Below are 22,955 nucleotides of genomic sequence, written 5' to 3'. Positions count from 1 at the left end.
GACAGTCCTTGAGGTAGAGAAGAACCTGTTGAGGAAGGCTTTCTTACATTCATTCCAAGTGGTGATAGAGTCACTTGGAAGGTTCTTCTCCCATGTGTGAGCTTTGTCTGCCAAAGAGAATGGAAACAATCTCAGCTTGAAGGCATCTTCAGAGACACCATTTGTTTTTGACAAGCCACAATACTTGTCAAATTGATCCAGGTGATCAAGTAGATCCTCCAAAGCAAGACCATGATACTTGTTGTTCTCTATCATGTTGATCAAGCTGGATTTTATCTCAAAGTTGTTGTTCTCCACAGCTGGTGCCCTGATACCCAGCATACTCCCATGGATATTGGGCTGATCATAGGTGCCAATAGCTCTAGCTTGGCGCCGTGGATGTTGTGGCCTAAAGTTTGCAGCTCCTTGACCATTACCCTCTCCATCTTGAGGTTGATTCTGATGCTGATCCATCACAAACCCCAATCTGTCTAAGTGAGCCTGTTGCTCTTCTTCTCTTCTCTTTCTTACTATCTCCCTTTCAAGTGTTTCAATGTCTTCAACTCTTGGAGATACGTTTGTTGAGCCTATGCTCCTCAAGTTCATACACCTGATATTCAAAAGATCTTGCAATAAGGAGTATTAGTAACTAGATACAAGAAAATAAGACTTAGTCTCAAGCAATGACCAAATCTAAATGTCAAAATCAACTTAGAATTGGCAACGGCGCCAAATTTGATAAGGATGTTTCTATCCTAATTCAAATCAATGTAGTATTTTAGATGTCAATTCATTTCTAAGTGTTTCAATTCAATGAGAATACATGCTCATACTTAAGCTAAGTGCATTCAGTGTAATGAAGTGATTAGATTAAACTAACAAGACTCTAACACAATTAACTAGCAAACTTTCAAGCAAATGGATAGAGGAGGAATCATTGGTATAGGAATTTGATTTCAAATGACTAAGATTCAATCTAAAATGACAAGGTTTCAACCAACACATTTCCCTAAGTCTAGATAACAATCCTAAGCAAATTCTTTGTCAAAACAAATGCTCATTTACTCTTATTGATCAAACATCAAATGTCTTTGGTTTGTGTCAATCAAGCAATCATTAAGAACAGATCATTCAACTATCTAAACTCCCCTAACATCAAATGTCTTTGGTAGGGAAAGTTAAGAGCATGTTGAGTTGGCTCAGACATTTCATCGAACACCTTTCGGGCAATGAAATGTTTAGATTTCTAATCTAAAATGGCCAACTCTAGATTAGCATTAAGATCACTCAATCAAGCAAAAAAACATGTTAATCTACTCTAAACATTCTAGATCATCACTTACTCATCCTAATCATCATAACCCCATGAATCCAAAGATGACTACTCACTCATTATCATGGTAGACACTAAATCATTAGTTGATCTAAGTCTAAACATGATTAATGATCAAATCAATCAAGCAAACACAAAAGATAATGATCAAGATTGGATCTTTCACCAAAAAGTGGTTTTTGATTAGATTGAAAACAAGATATGTCCTAAGATTAGGTCTAAAAAGTATTAATAAAGGCTTAAAACTCGAACCAGGTCGACCCGACAAACCCGGGTTTGACCCGAAAGACAAATGGATTGGCTGATCTTTTCATCCACCGCGGATGGCTCCAACCGCCCATGGTCCGCGGCCCGTCCCTTCAGAACTCGGTCTCTCGGATTGAATTTTGTGGCCTCCTTACGTCTGCAGTACACACCCGCGGCCGACCACACCAACCTCGAGCTCTCTGGTCAGATTCCGCGGACTAGTGTTATCCGCGGTTTCCGTCCGCGGGACGGTCTGTCTCGACTGATCTCTCGGGAGCGATTCTGTGGCCTGGTCCAGTCCGACCTGGTTGTCCGCGGCCTGGTCCATCTTCTTGCCTTTGCCCTTTTTCTTCATGCTTACCCATCAAACTCTCCAAACTTCAACTTGAGCTTTTCCAAACCTAACATACTACACATGCATATGTCATCTACCTAATTAGACTCTGAATACATCTTAAAATATCTAAATGAGTATGGAAATCATGCTTAAAACTATGTAAAATCTCAAGACATCATCAAACAAAATGTACTTATGGTTTAATTAAACAGACATATATGTTTCTAAGTGTTTTATCTGCCAAATAAATTATCATTTTATGTTTATTTTTGAGGAAAATACATATGTGTGAATTATATAATCATCAAATTATATAACATATATTTGAAAAATAACTTTTTGTGTGTTTAATAAAACATTTCTAGTTTATATTTTGTACTAAGAGAAAAATATATATGAATATATAACATTTAAATTTTGTATCACATTTTAAATAAATATATTGAATTTTATTGTAAAATATGGTTAGAGAATAATTGTAAGTTTGGTTATAGAATATTCTAGCAAAATGGATGATTTTTGGTTAATTAAGAAGATATAGAACATCTATAAATTAATATTTGTAAAATTAATAATTTCTACAAATTAATAAATTTTGCTGGCCCCAACTTGGACGGTTTAAAATTTGACACAAATCGATATATAAATAATTAGATAACAATTTTTTAGATTATTCTATGTAGATATATAAATTAATAGTTTATATGTATTAATAGTTCATATGTATACATATTTTATATAATTAAGAACCTATTATTATATTGTTTGTTTTATATTCACAATGAAATTATCTTTATATTTTCTCAACACTTAATATATTTTTGATGAGATTTAGTAATATTATATCTAAACCCACATTTAAATTCTATGCAATATATATTATATACACCGAATAATATAATAATATTAAAATAAATGTCAAATTTCAAAAATAACAATTAATATCTATACACTAAAATCAAATATATTTTTTATCTTAGAATAAATATATCTTAAAATAAAAAATCTAAATGATGAAACTTTTTAAAATTAATATCTCAATGAATTAATAAAATTTTCAAAGTCTCAACTTTATTAATTTATGGGAGTTGTACTATATATACTTTTTGGATTAGATAATAGGATTTGCAGATGGACCAGATATTCTTGCGATACACATTGTAGATTCTTTATATTAAATGTAGAATTCCGAAAGTCAGAATCATAAAATAATTTCCTGGTTTTTGTCTTGTCATAAAGGATAAATAATAATTTTTTCACTTTTTTAAGTTAGTTTTTGATTTGATTAAATATGAGGTATATTTTTGCATTTCAAATCAGTAATTATGTTATATTTGGCAAATTTCCCATTAAAAACCAAACAAATTGTATTTAAAATTATTTAAAATAAAAATTTACTTTATCTATTGATATATGTTCATGAAGTTTCAAATTTTATCAGATCAGTATGTTTATACAACTTCCTACTAATCATCTCTTTATTTTAAGAAAACCTTTTTCACAAAACTACATGTACAAATTATTTTAAAAATATTCTTATATATAAGGAACCAAACTAATGCAACAGATTATATTAATTTGATTTGGTTTAATTAAAATAAAAATATTTATACTTCAGTTGAAAATATATATATAACTCAATATACCCATAAAATGAGTAACTATACTAATCTAAATTATTATTGAGAATGTTTCAAATTTTTTTTTTCTTCTTTTTTTTGTCAAAAACAAGCTGACTCATCTAAGACTCTCCAAACGAAACTGATAACTCGGAATCCATGTGAACGACGAAAACCGCTTGTTTCCGGACATTGTGTGCCAGACTGTCAGTCTTTGTATTCTGCGTCTGGGGTGCATGAACTAGTTTCAATATTTGTTTTAACATATGTATCAGCGGTCCATTCATACCAGATTCATTCGGATGTTTTGGTAAATGTACTAAGGAATGTGGGAAACAATGTGGAATGGAATGTGTTAATATTCGATGTGTTTCTGCTCAAGATCCGAGTAAATTTTGGCAATAATCATAAATTTTACATAAATTTATATTTATATTCATTCAGCATATACAATTTTTACCTAACATCTATTTATATCTTTGTGGTTTTGTTGTTGTGTGTAATGAGCTGAAAAATAGATCGATGTGAAGAAGGCAAAAGACTGTGTGAATTCATGTTCAGATATGTGCGATAAAAAAAAGATTGAAGGCAATATTAATCACTCATATTTGGCAGTATTTGATGATTTAATAAATATATGTATTATTCTGTTATATCAATTTTATAATCAATTCAAATAAACATCTGTTAATTGTACAATTTAGTCCAGTGTTCAAGATATCATTAGACGCTAAGTGAACGGTGATTCAACGCCTAACGCCTATCCGACGCGTAAATTATTATTTAGTTGGCCTACACAATTACGGTTTACCATATATATATATTGTGATAATTGGTAAACCGTAATCGTGTAGGCTGACTAACTAATAATAGGTTAAGTATCATGATTTATGAATACTAATGTTCATATTGCTTGTTTTCATAAAATTTATATTAAAATAAAGTAATTACTACAATTTATAAACACTAAATTATTTATTATTATCCTATTATTATAATTACCTAGGAGTTTTATAAGAACACCGCTATGGCTCTAGAGAGTCTAACGCCATGATTTTTAGAACACTGATATTATCCAGATAGTTGTTCTAAATCCCGGTTTTCTCGAAAAAATATATATGCGAAATTAACATAATAATAGATACTCAAATAATCATAAACTCCGCATTATAATATCAAGTCAAATACATTACCATAAAGTCAAACCGCAAATACTGATAACAACGTAAGTCCGAAATATAAAGACAACATAAATCTAAAAGTCTGAAATAGGAAATAACATAACGATAAGAGCCCAAAGGCCTAAAATTCCGATAACGATAAAAGCGATAAAAGCCCAGTAGCACCGGTCCGATAATCACTCATGCTCGTCGATCTTACCTGAAAGGGGGAAGGAGGAGGGGTGAGTAACAGGGGACTAACTCAGTGAGGTATAGGATGCGCTACCCCGAAGTCCATGGACCCGTGCATAGCACCCCGAATAAATATAATTTAAATCTAACTCATGTCAAACACGGTACCTAAAGTACCCAAACAACAAGCAATGATTCTAGCGAGGCGCGCACTCGCCGCCCACTAACAGGCTAAAAACATAACTCAGCTCAAGATAGTGCTCGGATACCCCCCCCCCCCCCCCCCCCCGGTAGACTATTTATCCACACTCCCCAGGCTACAGCTCAACCAGTCGACTAAAGTTGGTCGTAACCTCCATACAATCCGGCATACAAAAGTCCGTCTATGTATCCTTCTCCAAACAATCCTAGCTAAGAATTTACATTAAGTGAAACAATCAATGTTGAATTATCTAACACCCTAGTTCCAGTTTAAACAAAGAACCTAATAACTAAACTAGCAATGAGTGTGACACACTCGATTTCAAGCAGACGAAACATATTAGAAATAAGTTATACTTATTCGAGGTCCTAAGCCGTGTACGAGAAGTTCGGGAATAGACCCTCACCTTAGCCATATGGAAAAGTTGTATCTATGAACTCCAGCTGCTAATAAACTCTAAATATGAAATCATGGCAAAATTCTGAGTCATAACACCCTTCGAACGGTCAAAAACGGGTGCCTACGGAAAAGTCAACATGCTGGTCAAATGTCAACCTGGTCAACTCTGATCCAAGCCGGTCAACCCTTGACCAAATTGAAATTGAATTGAACCAACCGGTTTTCCTTAACCGGGTTTAATTTCAATTGGACCATCCGGTTTACTTTAACCAAAATTAATTAATTAATTAATTAATTAATTTAAATAACCGGTTTAACCTAACCAAATTCCAATTGATTTCAACCGACATGTTTAACCTAACCAACCCTAAATCAATTTAAACCGGACAAACCAGTCAAACCACCGGTTGACTGAGTCACCGAGTTACCAGCGAGTCACCGGCGGTGACGGCGGAGGGCGGCGGCGGCTTACCAGAATGTTCACCGGCGGCGACGGTGAATGATAGTGGTGGCCGGCATCGGCGCACCGGCGGAGACGATTTCCGGCGGCCCACGCGTGTGGACGACACGCTCGTGGACGTCAAAACTTGAGGGGGCACGTACAGCTTCGTTTGAGCTATGATTGCGGTGTGGTTGGTGTCCACGACTTCGTCTCGACGAGAGGAACATTATAGTGGCCTTGCATGTACGAAATTCTCAAGGGTTAAGAAGTTATGGGTGATTTATTAAACGGACCCGAAACTGAAACTTAATGCATTTGGTTTCCGACATTACCTTGGGCGGTTAACGGCGGTGGCAGTTCGACACAGTCACGGCGTGAGGTGGCTCCGAAAAACTCCAGTGGTGGCTCAGGCTCTACAATAATTCTTATTTTCTCCCATTAACTCTTTCTCTCTAAACTTTTCTTGATGATTTTGGTGAAGAAAACAAAGTAGAGAGGTGAGTTTTTATAAAAAATGCCATGGGCTTCTGGGAATGGGTTTGGGTTTGGGCCTCGACGGGCTGCAGATTGGCTGGGTAATGGGTCATGACAGTTGTATTCTCATTTCCATAAATTTGTATAATGCCGCACATCTATTGTTTAACACAATGTTCTAAAAATCGCTAGGCGGTAACTAGGCGCTTTATAGAGGACTAGCGACTAGGCGGATTATTCGGATCCTAGGCGCGTTAGCAAATTGTTGATTTATTTTATATATTTTATACATTTGTATAACATATTTTAGTTTTTAAATTTAATTATAAAATTATTGTGATGAATTATCAAAATTAGATATACAAAACAGAAGAAAACAGACAAATTTGTAGATTTGTAATAATATTATTGCTTTATTTAACATATATAGACAATTTTAGATCAATTTTAACCAATTTTAACCGATTTAGAACAGTTTATACCTATTTGAATCATATAAATCGGTATAAATAGGATTTTTAAAAAATCGTTTCGGAAATGACCGAGTTGCTGCCTAGGCGGGGACCTAGGCGCCGCCTAGACCGATTTTTAGAACCTTGGTTTAACATATGGAAATCTATATTATAATAGATCAGTTTTTGCTCACTCCTCAGCGCACCACGTCATCGTTTTGTGGACCCCACTGTTAAAAAGTGTGAAAAAGTGTCAAGCCCATGGCTCGAACCCGGGTTATTGAGCTATAAACACCAACATTTATACCACTAAGCTAACTGATACCTTTGTACATTGATGGCCGAACCTAATATACCTTTGTACATTGACCCCTCGGCTTCCTTTGAGGGTCTTGAATCTTTGTGACACGTCAGCAACTCCTTTATGTTTGTGGGTCCCACATTTACATAAAGTCTCTCCGATATTTTAGATTTCCTGAGATATGGTTGAGACGAGACGTAGCTCTTCGCTTCCAAGCGTTTCTGTTCTTCTTCTTCATCTCCTGAACTGTGTCTTCATCGTCTCTACGCTCTACAAAGCGGTCTAAAGCTAAGATCGATGCCGCTATTGAATCTGTACGTTAGTTCTTGTCCGAATCTGAGTTTTTTTTTTCGAATCTAATTTTTGATTTTTTTTTATAGCTTAGGCGAGCCGACGGGGTCTTCCTCGGCGAGCCCGTGATGGAGATCTATCCTGAAGCCGATACACAAAACTGATGTGGCTGTGATGGAGATCTATCCTGAAGCCGATACACAAAACTAAATCTAATTGTTTATTGAATCTCAACCGATTTATTTCATTAGTAAATTTAGGTGTTGATAAGGTTCATGTACGTCTCCTCGCAAAAACCCTCCAAATATGAAACGTTACACCTTCGCTGCAATTATAGATTTCTCTCACCAACTGATGTAATCAGTTGTGTTCTATCTGTGTGATAATTTTGGTTAGGAAAAAAAAAAGGGTTGTAATCAATTCGATTGATTTGAAGATATGGCAACTTTGAACCCTTTTGATCTGTTGGATAACGGCGCTGAGGATCCGAGCCAGATCGCCGTTTCCATCGCTGCAGATAAGCCTAAGAAACCTGCACCTGTTTCCGCCGTCTCTGCTAAGTCATCTGCTCCGTCGAGGCAACTTGCTCAACCTGGTGAGATTCGCTTAACACGATTAGCAAGTTATTAAACTTTTGTGTCTATTTGATTCCATTCGTGGTATCTGATTGTTTTTTAATGATGTTGATTAGTGAGAGAGGCTAGGAGTGATGCTCCACGTGGCGGTGGACGTGGTGGTGGAGACGGTGGATTTAGCCGTGGTCGTGGTGGTTACAACCGTGATTTTAGAGGCGGTGATGGTAACAGTAAGCCCTCTGAGGAAGCAGGCGTTTCAAAGCCTCTCTATAAGAAACGTAGTGTATATGGCGGTGCTCGTCGTGGTGGTGGTCGACGTGGTGAAGCTGGTGACGGTGAACGTCCTCGAAGGACATTCGAGCGTCATAGTGGAACTGACAGAGAGTCTATCCTAACCTCATTCAATTTTTGTTGTTGTTGTTGCATTAATCTTTTAAGGTTAAGCTTTAAGTTTTGGTGAAGGGGTGACATCAAAAGCGAAGAAGCTGGTTGTGGAAATTGGGGAACACCAGGAGAAGAAGTTGTTGTTGTGTAAGCATTTTCTGATGTTTTGTCTCATAGTAGTGATTGTGAAATTGGATTAAAAAAGAAGCTCTGGTGTCTATTTTAGGGAGACTGAAGAAGTTGCTGGTGTTGAGACTGAGAAGCCTGCTGGTGATGAGGTTGCTGCTGATGTTAACAAGGAGAACACTGCTGAAGTGGAGGAGCAGAAAGAGTCTGAAGATAAGGTAAGCAGATGAGTTAAGAGAGATGTTAGGTTGCTAGATTAGGACATGGAACTGAACTTACTCTTGTCTCGGCTTTTTTCTTTATTATCCTTCAATGCTTATTGGCTTGTGGTTTGGTAGGAAATGACTCTGGATGAGTATGAGAAAAATACTTGAGGAGAAGAGAAAAGCCCTTCAGTCTCAGAACACCTCTGAAAGGAAAGTTGATACTAAAGTGTTTGAATCAATGCAAAAACTCTCAAACAAGAAGAAGTCTCGATGAAATCTTCATCAAGTTGGTAAGACATATTACCTCCCTGTCTTGTCGACTAGAAACACTCTTAACCGGTTCCGAACCTTGCATTTGATCTATCTCCCAGGGTTCTGATAAGGACAAACGCAAAGATGACAAAGAAGAGAAGGCTAAGAAGGTTTACATTGTTGTCTGAATGAAAGAGTTTGTAAAAGTCAATAAGTTTGCTTATGGATGTGTTATGTGGTTTACAGGCTGTGAACATCAACGAGTTTTTGAAACCAGGTGAGGGTGAGAACTACTACCGAGGAGGAGGTCGTGGTGGTCGTGGAAGGGGACGTGGTGGTCGTGACGGGGAAGGTGCTTCTGGTGGTGGATTTGATGGTTACCGTAGTGAAGCTGCGCTTGCCATTGGAGATACTGCTCAGTTCCCATCTCTTGGGGGCAAGTAGGATCCATCCTTGGAAACTTGTGCTGTCTCCTTCAGTTTTCCTCATCAATACTGAAGTGTTTCATGCTGAGTGTTTGCCGGTCTGTTGTTGTCAAGTGTAAAGTGTTAGTTGTCGTCAGTTTTTAGAGTTTCTGCAAACTTATGCATGACCTGTCTTTTTTTTTAACGTTTGAAACAATACCCTTTTCTATTTTGGTTTACCACTTAGTCTTTATAGTTGTTTGTTGTCTTCTCAATATGCCTTTTTTTCACTCAACTCATCGTCTCCCATCTCTCTTGATTTCTTATATACTGATTACGTCAAAATCTCAAGCGATCATAACCAAAATCAGATGAACCACTATAAAAAACGAGCCCCCAAAAGAGATACCAACATCTGGTTGTTTCATTCTGTCCATCTCCACGTTGATGTTATTATCTCTCTGTTCTAAAATGATTACCGATGCGGTGATGCTATTTCTGACCGATGCGATTTGACGATATTCGCCCTTGCCAAATTTCAAAGGAGATTAGTGGTCGTCAGCTCCGTTTCTGAGATTCACGTAACATCATGGGTATCATCCTCTTACTTTAAGATGAGAAGGTATGAACATCATGACCCTCGCACCAACTCATTAATTCATTACCATATTCTTAGCTTTGAAATAAATCGTTTTTATCTTAGACATGGCGAATTCATGGGCTTTCTACTTTGATTCTTGATCATGAAAAGTTATTTCAGTATATATACTTAAAAATATGTAACCTTCTGTTTAGAATATGTGACTAATAACGTCTTCACTCATTGTCCACATCATATTGTAATCCATGGCTTCATTTCAGCCTGACTTTTTTTTGTCTATCACAAATCATTTTCAACAAAGTCCAGTAAAAACTATAAAAATAAATAATTTTGTAATTATATAATTTTATAAATTTCTAGAGTTATTAATTTAATAAAAAAAACTGTATACTACAATTCTATATTTTTGAAGTTAATTTTGGATAAAATAAATAAAAAAAAATTTATTGTTCGTATAAATTGTTAAATTTTTAAATCCGATTATTATACCTTTTATTACGCTATTTGATTTATATACTAACAACTACCTAAGTAAACACTAACCAATCCCTTAAATTTCAGCTTTTGAACATGGAAGCGCTAATAATGTTAATGTCCATCAAATCATTACGAAGATAAGATAATAAAATATTAACAAATATGAATTCACCGGTCATTCTTATATCACCTTAATCAAATTGTGTGATATCCGATGTTCCATTTATCACCATAATAAACAACACGGAAAATCAAAAGTTAAAAAAAAAACGACAACAACCCATACACAACACTACACAACTCATTAAACAATGTATCCGGCTCCGCGCTTGCGCGGGGGCTATGCCCCTAGTTTATTATGTGTTTCATTCAATTCAAATCATGCTTAAAGGTTATATTGTTCTCCTGCTATAGCTCAATCGCCTCTTAAAATTTAGTCATCTTAATTTTCAATGTATGTTTCTCAGTAAAAAGATATCTTCTTAAAGTAATCATTGATCATGGTTTTACTGCAGAATACACACATTCGCTCACAATAATCTTGTTCCCACATTATCACGATTTGAAGGAAAATGTTCATTTCATGATTCTCATCATCATCGACATATTTGGCAATGGAATTTTCCTCAAACATATCTTCATCATCTTTATCGTAACTAGGGTGTTGAATAATGTGTACATGATAAGGTTTCACACACACACACATATAAGATATATATCTTTTTTAAAGTCTGACAGCTTTTTGATGCATCATCATCGATCGGGTTTTAGAGGGATTTCACCGTTGATCGTGAATCGTGATTGAGTTCTTCTTTATATGCTGTTTTGCATTTTCATCGTGGGGTTTTATTAGACTTGAGTTTTTTCACTTTATTTTAAATTTTCCTTGTTTGTAGATTTAATTATGTTAAATTTTATCTAAAACTATTTAGAACTTATCAAAATGATTACTAATTTGAAAGTTACATTAAACATATATACAAGTTAGTATTGAAAATTTAAATATGATAGATCTTGTATAAAATTATTTAGAACTTATCCAAAAAATTCCTAATTCATATAGGAAACTTATCTCCAATGGTTAGATAGTATACCCAAAAGATAGTATACCTAATCTGTCACATATTGGATATACTATCTTTTGTTTTTTGATCAAATATTGGGTATACTATCTAACTATTGGAGATAAGTTTCCTTTATGAATTAGGAATCTTTTGGATAAATTCTAACTAGTATAATATAATATATATATCACAATTCATATATAAATAATACACGTTTACCAATGAAACAATCACTTTCTATACAGAAGAAAAATCCTCAAAGACATGGAGAACACAAAAATGGTCATATTGGTAGCGATGATGCTAATGATTGGAAACCATCTTACTGTATCGGTGTACGCGGATAATCCAATAACGCGTGCAGCATGCTATTTTAAATGTAATGAACTGTGTCTTATTGATCCACGTTATCTTCTAAACTCAGAAAAATGTGCCAAAAAATGTGTTAAGGAATGTCATCTAACTGGTTATGTAAAACAAGACACAATCAACCAAATTGACTATTTCTGCCAAGTGGGTTGTGTTAATCATCGTTGTGCTCTTACTGAAAATCAGAGTAAGTTTATCCTTACTTTTATTCTAGCTGATAATGAATTGATTTATATATTCTTATGCGATATTATGATTCTCCATTAATATTATTATTATTATTATTATTATTATTATTATTATTATTATATCTTTAATGTTTTTGTGGTTGTGTGTTATGGACAGATATGGAGAAAGATGCGGTCTGTGTGAATTCATGTTCAGAAATTTGTAATAAAAAGAACTAAAAGCGATAGAATATGTTATATTAATAACAATTTAATGTTTAATGAAGATAGTATGAATCAAATCAATTTAATATACAATTCAAAGTCCGTTTTTTAAATCGCGTGTTTTCTATATATTAAAATATGGCTCGTAACTCGCAGTAACTGTGTCAATTAACAAAAGTAACTTTCAAGTGTATCACGAAACACTTGATTTTAGAATAATATGGTTTGCTAGAACTGGATATATATGATGGCTCAAGCAAATATCATCTCCTTCTTTTTTTTAATCAAAAGCAAATATCATCTTAGATTTCTTGTTGTCCACTTCTCCGGATTTCTTGATGTTGTGATGCTTCCGGCTTAGATCAGATCTAGACGGATGTATTCAACTAGAAAGTTTAGGTGATTTGTATTAAAATGGTAAATTCATTATTATTCAAACATAGATTTTAAAAAAAATCCTTTAAAATCTACTGTTATTGAGCTTGATATTTCATAGAGTACTTTGAAATCCATTGTTATTGAAAATATTGTAAGTTGTGTAGTTTTATAGTTTTAAGTGATTTTAGGAGGTTTGAATGAAGTTTTTTAGTTAAAAAAAATTAAACTCAAATCTCATGGTTTTATGTGATATTCTAGAATAGTTTAACTAAATCATTTTAAACACTCTAATTCATTAAAATCATCTAAAACCTCATTAAAAATCAAATCAACTCAAACTTTAGATTGAATACATTCCCCTTAGTCTAGTTTGTTCTCATGCCCTTTTTAATATTGTAATCAAAGTCTTATAGCTTTTTTATACAGCACATTTTTTACATCGATCACATTTTAATTTAAAGGGATTTCATCAAGATCAAGTTTATTCTTTATCTGTCATTTGTGTTTTTATCTTGGATTTTGATTCAGCTTCGGGTTTTTGCACTTTACTTTAGATTTGCTTCTTTAGCAGATTTTCAATAGTAGCTTTATATACATGTTCAATGTGACTAAGTATGTAAGGCAAATACTTAATTTTAAGGTTTCATATCTAAACGATCATTTCATAATTGAGTAAGAGACCTGACAATCAGTGGAAGAAAAATGAACATACACTGATGGAAAATAAATCAATGAAAACGGAAAAACAAAGAATATCTACATTTAATTCGATAGAAGTTGCTTTCATAGATGGAAATTTTTCCGGTGAAGGATCTTCCTCCAGTTTACCTGCTTTAATGTATATTCAGAGCCGGGCCTGAGAATTCTTGGCCCTTAAGCAAAAAAATCCCCTGTTGAAGAATCAAACTCGCAATCTCTATTTACATAGGTGAACACATAACCACATATGCTACTGAATATTTCACTTCAATAATTGGCCTCCTAAATATATAAACTAAATCTAAACTAGAAGCACATGCTTGGTGTGTTTATAGTCGAGCTCGGCCTTGTGTACATGTGATAAGTAATCGATTGGATAGCTACAAGGAAATGGGAAAAGAGCATACAAATAAGTTTTTGAAGTGGCTAGCCGTGAAGCGTTTGATATCACAAGAGACAGTTAGTCATAGTTCAACGGAATTTAGGCTATGTTGGAGTTCTGCGATGGCCATTCGTTGGCGACGCTCCTCCTTCAAATCACTGAGCTATGCATGTTAGATGGGTGTCTAGCTTACATTTTCTATGTTTTAATACGTTTTGGGTTTTATAATAGAACTAACGAGGAGTTAACCAATCGATCAAGACTATACGATCACCTGGTAAGAGTTTTAAGATTCATGGGTTTGATTTCCATTGGGAGGGTTCTACTTTCCTATGAAAAAATAATTTGACACTGGTTTCGATTTCATCTTAGGAAGGTGTACGAATTTTCATATTCAGAACTTCTTAATCCTTCAAAAGAAAAATAATAAGAAACATTCTAGAACATATATATTAAAAATAAGTATGTGCTTTGAAACCTTGTACTTAGCTAATCTAATCGGTTTTAACGAAATTATAGCTCCCTACCAAATAAACTAGACACTACAAAATTTGCACTAAATTCCAAAGAAGTTTTTATTGGCTTTAATGGTTTTAGCTAGGTGAAAGAGATTATATATTTTTTTACGAAATACTAGATTTTGATTTACGCTTTCATAACGTGAAACTATATTTTGGTTTACAAAATTTTGTTTAGTAAAATGTATTATATGTATAATTTATGTATTTTTAAGTTTCATAAATAATTTATATTTAATTATTTACAAATAATATAATTACATTTATTTATTTACTTGCTTTTACATCAAAAAGCTATTATATTGCTCAAACTAGAAATGGTCTGGAAATCCAGCCCGGAATAGAATAGCCAAGAAAAACTAAACTATGATGAAAGGTATCAGCTATCCTGGCTAAACCATCTGCTGTCCGATTCTGCTCTCTTGGTATATGGAAATCTTGAAGTCGGAAAATCTTCTCTGAAGCAATGCTACCTCTCCTAGCTCCGTGGAGAAACTCGGTCATGCTTTCGGATCCTGAACCATCGATATAATATCCTTGCAGTCTGACCCAAAATATTAGCTATTTGTGTATTGAAGCATGGTGTCAATTGCCCAAATTAATGCCTCAAGTTCTGAGTACAAAGAAGACATACGATTTTTTTTGTTTTTCAACCTAAGAGAGTAGTTCATTTCCTGATCCATCCATCCATACCCAACCATATTCATTGTAGTGTGCCTCGGAATATATTTAGCAACCATATCCATTATACCCAACCATATCCATTGAAGCAATGCTACCTCTCCTAGCTCCGTGGAGAAACTCGGCCATGCTTTCGGATCCTGAATCATCGATATAATATCCTTGCAGTCTTACCCAAAATGTTAGGAATTTGTGTATTGAAGCATGGTGTCAATTTTCTAAATTAACGCCTCAAGTTCTGAGTGCAAAGAAGACATACGATTTTATTTGTTTTTCAACCTAAGAGAGTAGTTCATTTCCTGATCCATCCATCCATACCCAACCATATCCATTGTAGTGTGCCTCGGAATATATTTACATTTATATTAGTGACTAACTCATACTATAATATAAAATTATAATATTATAGTATTCATGAAATAGGCATTCTAAATTTAGTATGTATTGTACTGATTTATAATACATTGTCTTTACAAAATAAAATATGTTAATATATAATTTTTCAATACTTTACAGTAAAATCAAAAGTTCTATAAAATAATTATATGAAAATTAAATAAAACAGCCATTTACCATATACATACTTAAGAGGCCTCTTAGCATGTTAGTTAATCCACATTCATAGTTCCTTTATGTTATCTTGTAATCTTGTTAAAAATATCTTTGAAACATCATGTATGTAAGCGGCTATCACAAATTTTCATTCAAATGCTGAAAACATCTAAAACTCCTAATTTCATCTTATTTTCATCCAAGTTGGAACTTGGTTCACCTGAACACTGTTAAACATCACTTGAGATAGCACAGCAGATAACTTTTTCTTTGGATCACTTTTTATCATGCTCGACATCATTACTTAAATCAATGATTATTGCATTTACCTCATAATTTATTTAGTTTTATAAAGTAATTTCCATTATTATAGTGATCATGTTTTCCTCTACATATAGAAGTTCTTAGACTTGTTTCATCTTACTTCCATATGATTATGAAAGATTTCTTTACCAAATCTTTGTTGCAAGAAGATGAGACATGGGTTGCTCAAAAAAAAAAAAAAAGAGATGAGACACGGATGATTGAAAAGATGATTTGAAGAAACTATGTACCTGTCATTTTCTTGGTTACATGGTCGTTTGTAGAAAGAAGAGCTACAAAATAGAGAATACAATTAATCTAAACTACAACTTTTGCCTTTTGTGTCAGTATGTTTAGCATGACCAACATCTTCTCGATTAACCATAGGCTTAGTTAACTTGAACAAAAATGAAAGTACGTAACCCCAAATATGATTGGGTATTGCCACTTCATCTTACCCACTGAAAATTTTGAGAGTGTGAAAGTAATACCCAAAATCGAATCAAAGGCTCCGAACAAATCTTCCAGTCTGTAGCTTCACGAAACTGGTGAGCTGGAGATAACAAAAGAGGTAGAATCCAACCACGTAGCCATTCCACCATGATGTTCCTCTATGTATGTAGGCAGCTGCACAAAACCAACCAAGACTAACATAATGCAGGCATACTTACAAATCGTGTAGATATATCATATATGCATGTATCGATTTTCTTCTATAGAAATCTTAAAATCCACAAGTCGAAGAACCAGGGGAAAGCTTCTCTAGCCATAAGTTATGCTATTCTGATACTCACAATGACAAATTTGGTACTGTTATTATGCATATCGACATATCGTTCATCATCAACATGCACGAGAAAAACGACAGACACCAAAAGCTAATGAGAGGAGGGCAATTTTGTCCGACACAAGCCACAAGGCCTGCTACTCAGAGCTGCAACCCACATCACCAGAAATATCTCAACACCATCCAGAGCAGATCGCAAACGATTCATTGCTAGAAAACTAAAAATAGGTAGAGAGAGTGATGATAACACGTCTTTACCACCTTAATTGTTTTGTTTTAGTTTTCACACACCATTTATTCATATTTTAAATTTTCGCGTCATTCTTTTAACTTTTCTTTGGTATCAAACTTGTGGTAGAATCGAAATATTCCCTTCTTCAAACTTATTATTAATGATAATCATAATTAGAAGAAAACCTTCCTTCGAGAAACCTAACACATCCAGCTGAAACGCTTTAGCTAAAACATCCATCATAATCAAAGGCTTTGAATCCAAAACTGCGTCTGCGATGGTGATCGCACCAGGGTCTTGGCTTCCAAGACCAGCAAACGCCACCGCGTTCATCCTCCCAATTTTCACTTCAAAATGATCATTACGATGGGAAACACAAACACATCCACGGGTTAAAGAATCTTCAAGTACCGTCTGTTGTTGTCTTGGTTCGATGACACAAACCCTACTAAGAGTGTTCCTTCAAGAGGGACGAGGATCTCCATGGCTCGTGGGTGCGTGCGTGGCGGGTTATGAAATTGACCTCCTGGGGCAAAGTCAATAAGGACAAGAGCAGGGGTGGATCTACTTAGGGTAAGTATGGGGCAGTTGCCCTCCATAAAATTTAAAACTTTCCTTTAAATGATGAGTATATATTTCCGTCCCCGTTGAAAAATACTTTCTGCCCCTCCCCTCCTAACAAAGTATGTTCTCAAAGCTCAGTTCAAAATCTCCATTATTTCCATTTTTAAGAAGGCCATTTATTATATTTCTGTTAGCATTATTATGTTTTCATATTTGATTTACGAACATTAAATCATTGTTTCCGCTTTATATAAATAAAATCAATTATTTTTTTTGACCTTAAGAAAATCAACTTTTTGCTTAAAAATAAGTAGTTTTATAACAGCAAATAAACATATATTTACTTAATAAGTTATAATAACCATCAATTTTCTTTACTTTATCGAAATATATGCAATGACAATAAAATATATTATTTTCATTTTAGTTTTTCATGTATAATTATTAATCCAGTATGACTAAGAAAAAAAACACTATTTAGGAAAAAAGTTGTATGATCCTAATATATGTACTTGTATTTGTCATATCATGAAAAACATGATTTTCTGTATTTATAATTTCTTTATTTTTATTTTTTAATTTACTTATATAAGAAATTTTTAGTTTTACATACAATGGATAATACACTTATAAAGTTGATAGGAAATATATTTATAAGATATTTAATACAAATTTTATTAATGATTATTAATTGTTTGCCCCGGGTGAACTTTTCGGTTAAATCCGCCAGTGGACAAGAGAGACTCCGAGGGTGCTGAATGCGAGGATTTTGTCGACGTTAACATTGGTAACGTTGGAGCCGACGCGGTTCTGGTGACACCGGCAATATAGTGTAACGTCCATGTCTCAAGGATCTTACTAAAAACCATAACCTTTAACTCTTTTCGTCCAACAACTTTTATTAAACGCAAATAGTACTACATAAATCCCAACTCAAGCATAAAAGCCGAAAATATCAAACGAGAGTATTAAATGAAATATGAAACTAAGTCTTGAAAGATAAGGAAAACCCAAAACACTAGCACCATACAGACTCCTACTCCTGCTCCCTCTCAGCCATACCTGAAAAGAGAGGAGTGAGTATGGTTTACTCGGTAAGGGCGGGTTCCATGAACCCACGAACTCAGCTCAGGAAAAGAAAGCAATCAACATAGTCATAAGCTAATAAGTTATATTATGTAGCAAGCAACCTAGACGTAAGGACCTAAGGCGGCCCCACCTCGTGTCGGCCTAACCCGGGGTACCTTTAGTTAGACTACTGTCCCCAGCTTCCTAAATGACTATCCGAGTTGCAGCTCGTTGGCCCACCGGCTCTGTCTGCTACCCCGGTCTTAATAGTCATAATTATGCCACGACTCGGCATTAACTCGATCTTATGGCGCCCTAGACACTGATCCGTCCATTCGCGGTCACTGTCCTTTCATGGCCCTTTCTTACTTCTATTCTGTCCTCACGCGGTCACCGAATTACACGGCCTTTTCTTATTTCTATCCCGCCATTGCGCGGTCACCAAATTTACACGGCCTTTTCTTATCACTTACCGTGGGTACATCTTGTTAGGCCACTGTCCCACGGTCACTCCTACACTAGACATACACCCGTTCTCGGTGTTCCAAACAGGACATCGTTCAATTCATTAACTCATACTCATTCTCATTTTCATACTCATACTCATTCTCATCACTTTAACATCAGTTCATTATCATCCTAGCATTTCTAGGTGCTTCATCACATCCACACCAATCGTACATCTCATACAACCTAGATCTAGCACACATCACATTGTCCACACACACAAGATCTAGATCCGATTAACAAAGGACTACGTCATGATGGATTACTCAACATGAGACAAGTTCACAGCCAGGTCCTCACCTTAGCTTGTTGTTGTTGCAGATCTGGATCTAGCAACGAGAAGGGAAGGTCACCACTCCGGATCTGATTCTCAAAGGGTTCACAAGAGAGGGAGAACTGTTTAGATTTCAGATCTGTCATTCCTAATGACACGCTAGGGTTCTAGGTTTACCTTATGGATCTGATCGAAAAGGTTACATGAAACAGAATCAAGCAGGCGGCGGCTCGGGACCGGCGGCTCGGACTTCGCGTGCAGCGATCGGCTGTCGTCGGCGGAGGGAGGTGACGGCGGGGTTCTGTTCGGGCTGGGCTTCGCTTGTTGTCTCTCTTGTGAGTTAGACCTAAGGGGCAGTCCTTTTTATAAGGGATAGGAGGGGTTAGGTCTAGGGTTTCCTCTTCTTGGACCTCCAGCATCTGAGTTTCATTTTGGACCGGGCCCGGGATGTTACATCCGAAAGTTAAAAAATACCCTGCCTTGTCGCATTATCAATGATATGTATATGTTGTTTATTGACAATATTAGGGGCCATTTGACAAGGAGTGATCGACCGGTGTTTGTGAAGTTGTAGTTAAAATTCTGGAGATGGTTAGATTAGATTTTCTTGAATAGATGTTTGATGCCGCGTTATGAAATGGGAGGTTAATTGTATATAAATATAGTAATGGATTGTGTACGTTGTTCAGAAAAAAAAAAATTGTGTACTGTTTTCACTTTTGTGCATGTTGGAATCGCAGCTTACGATTATTTTTCTGTTGATGTTTTTTTGTGCTAAATTTGCGTAGTATCATCCGAGGACCAAACGCTTGAATTTACTGAATTTTTTAAATGTTTTTTGTTTAAGGATTTAATATTGGATAAGATAAATTTAATATTTTATTGGACCGGAATGGGCCTGGAAATTATTATTTTTTTAAAGTACATTGCAGATTTTTAAAATTGAAGGGGAAGAACGACATTGGTCCCAACAGCATACTTCGATGGGAAACGGAAGTTACGGAACAGTAGATTTTTGGGTCATATTGAAGCTTTGCGTTGTGCCATCAACATTTCCTAATCAAGCTGACGTGCCTGTGTGAATTTTTTGTTATTTTCTGGGAGTAAGACATATATAGAGTGAGGTATTAGAAAAACTGCAAAGAATTGCTCACCTAGATAGTGTAAAGTATTTTTGTATTAGTTGGGGTCTGTATAGTATTTCAAGATTAGATAACAGTTCGTATATTGCTTCTCGTTGCAACAGATGGTAGCTGGTGAAGGTGTACGGTGTATCTGTTAGTTACCATATTCTGTTGCATTCAGTTAACAACATTCTCAATATGCAAATAACCGTCAACGCTGCCTTTATTATTTTCTTTTTAAAAGTTACTCTTTCTCCTGGGGGAGGAAGTGTGCAGAAAACGGAAGACAGAACCAAAATCCAAAATATTGCAATTTTAAAAGACATGATAGCTAAATGGGGTTGACGGTTTGATCGACTTGAAACGATCACTTACAGGGACGTTTTCGGTTATTTTCTGTCTCCAGAGCCGGGAGGATTTCCTTCATCAACTCCAACTGGTAACTTCGCCGCATCATGTTCCAAAAAAAAAAAAAAAAAAAAAAAAAAAAAAAAACTTCGCCGCATCAACTGTATTGCTGGCACAGGCTGGTGCTTCTCCAACTTCCCAGCCCATGACTGTACTTGGTTGCTGCTGCTACTCTGAGACATTGTTGTACATGTGTTAGTTTAAATTAGTAAGAAGTGAAAGTGTTGGAAAAATATAATCAATCCACCTCTGCCTGAGTTCTAAAGAAGCTATCGTCACTTATTGCAGAGACGGTGAAAGCACGGTGGTTAAGGGTAAAATTGTATGGAGTGACACGGATATGGAAAACAAAATCCTTGTCAGCTAGCTCTTCAAGGCATCGTGAGAGTTACTACCCTCCAGCGCCACTCATATGCAGTAGCGGCCCTGATGGAAAGCACAACAAGCACCAGCTTCCAGCCCACCAAAAAAATTTGAAAAAATCAGCCTTTTTTTTAGAACAAATCATTGATATATATGTTAATTTAGTTACATATAATACATAATAGGCCAAGCTTTTGAAAAATTGCTTGTGGTGTTTGCCATGTCAGGACCGGCACTGCTCATATGTCGCAGGTTTGAGGTTTGAGAGGCATTCAGAAGGAGCATAAGGTCTTTATAAACGGAGGGGAAATGGAGTGTAGTAGCATAAACATACCTCCTGAAGAGCCAGTATAGGTGTATCTTTTTTGGCGAGCTTTGTCATCTACATGTCGAAGACTACAAACATGGCACTATCGTTGCCATCGTCAACCGGTAGTTCAACACGGAACCTGGATAAAGAGGATGCTCAAGGTGGACGTATATGTAAATTAGGGTGTGCCTTTAGAGATGGGTTCAAAGCGTGAGTGTTACCTGCTCATTAGAGTTGGAGATGAACGTGTTTTGTTCTCCAATTGACACAAGTTCTTTCTTTTTGATTCCTTCCATGATATCAACAAACGGGAATATGAGTTCAATCCAATGTAGTTTGCTGCTGCTACCCTGAGACATTGTTGTACATGTGTTATTTTAAATTAGTAAAAATTTGCCAAATATTAACAGAATTTAAATATGATTTCAATCTAAGACATTTTGAAATGTAAACTCTTTGATGGCAGAAATGTTGATGTCGAAGTAAAATTAGGTGGCTGGTGTGGAGTTCAAATAGAAGTTCCCTGCAGAAGTAAGAGTGTTTCCTATAGACTATGTTATAAACTAAAATATATGTGTGCAAAGTACTGCCCTGATATTTTTTTTTCCTGGATTGACAATCTTGAGCATGGTTATTACTTATTACTTATTAGAGTAACCGTTGTAAACATATAGTACTTAAAAATATATGACCATACCTCCATATATTTTTGGATTGACAGTCGTTACCACCATGACAGACTGGGTCTTATCGCCTGTATATATAAACAATTATTTCAAATAAGGAGGAAATGGAGTTGAGCATTACAAATAAATATCTTTTACATATTTGTGCATCGTGAAACTTCAAACCTATCAACTTTAACGATAGATCTGTCAAGTAAAGATGGACGGTACACTACAAGAAAACAGCGATATTCTGACGGAAATTCCGACGGAAAATGAAATTCTCGGAATATACCGATAAATTTCCGAGGAAACACAAAATTGGGTTTCCTTGGAATATACCGATGGAATTCCGAGGAAACTACAGTCCGTCGGAATATTCCGAGGAAATTCCGAGGAAAACTGTGTTCCTCGGAAAAAACCGATGAATTACGAGGAAATATTATAGCCGTTGGAGAGCCGTTGGGGGATTTTACAAAATTCCGAGGAAATTCCGACGAACTAGTTTTTTCCGTCGGAATTCCGTCGGAATTTCCTCGGTATGTCGGCAGGATTTAAACTATAAATACAAGCACTCCTCTTCCTCTTCATTCACTCCATATCTTCATCCTCCCTCTTACTCTATTTACACACGAATTTGATTCATAAAAAATATGTCTTCTTCAAATTATTTTCGTTCTTGGATCGATCGACCTCATTTGGATCCGAACACGAGATTGCTTACTGAAGAATACCAACGAGGTATAACCGAATTCATGGGGTTAGTTCACCGACAACCGGAAGCAAAAACAGGTATGTTAAGATGTCCTTGCTCTAATTGTAAAAATAGAAAGGTTATTAAAGAGTGGGATGTTTGGACTCAT

The 22,955-nt window shown here is 35.4% G+C and overlaps 2 long non-coding RNA genes across 2 annotated transcripts; one reads left to right on the top strand and one right to left on the bottom strand.

Moving 5' to 3' along the window:
- Positions 1–7,912: 7,912 nt before the first annotated feature.
- LOC111207057 lies at positions 7,913–12,371 on the top strand. The gene is made up of 3 exons (XR_002659274.2): positions 7,913–8,533; positions 8,613–12,072; positions 12,231–12,371. It is a non-coding gene; the product is annotated as an uncharacterized LOC111207057 (long non-coding RNA).
- An 8,471-nt stretch (positions 12,372–20,842) lies between these two features.
- Positions 20,843–22,441, bottom strand: LOC106410058. Its single transcript, XR_007325110.1, has 3 exons — positions 21,649–22,441; positions 21,002–21,566; positions 20,843–20,927 (listed from the first exon to the last, which is right to left on the bottom strand). It is a non-coding gene; the product is annotated as an uncharacterized LOC106410058 (long non-coding RNA).
- Between the last annotated feature and the right edge of the window lie 514 nt (positions 22,442–22,955).

Source organism: Brassica napus, chromosome C6 (genome assembly GCF_020379485.1).
Source record: "Brassica napus cultivar Da-Ae chromosome C6, Da-Ae, whole genome shotgun sequence".
NCBI lineage: Eukaryota > Viridiplantae > Streptophyta > Magnoliopsida > Brassicales > Brassicaceae > Brassica > Brassica napus.
The sequence above is the reverse complement of the archived record's forward strand: the minus strand, read 5'-3'. Positions and strand labels throughout refer to the sequence as shown.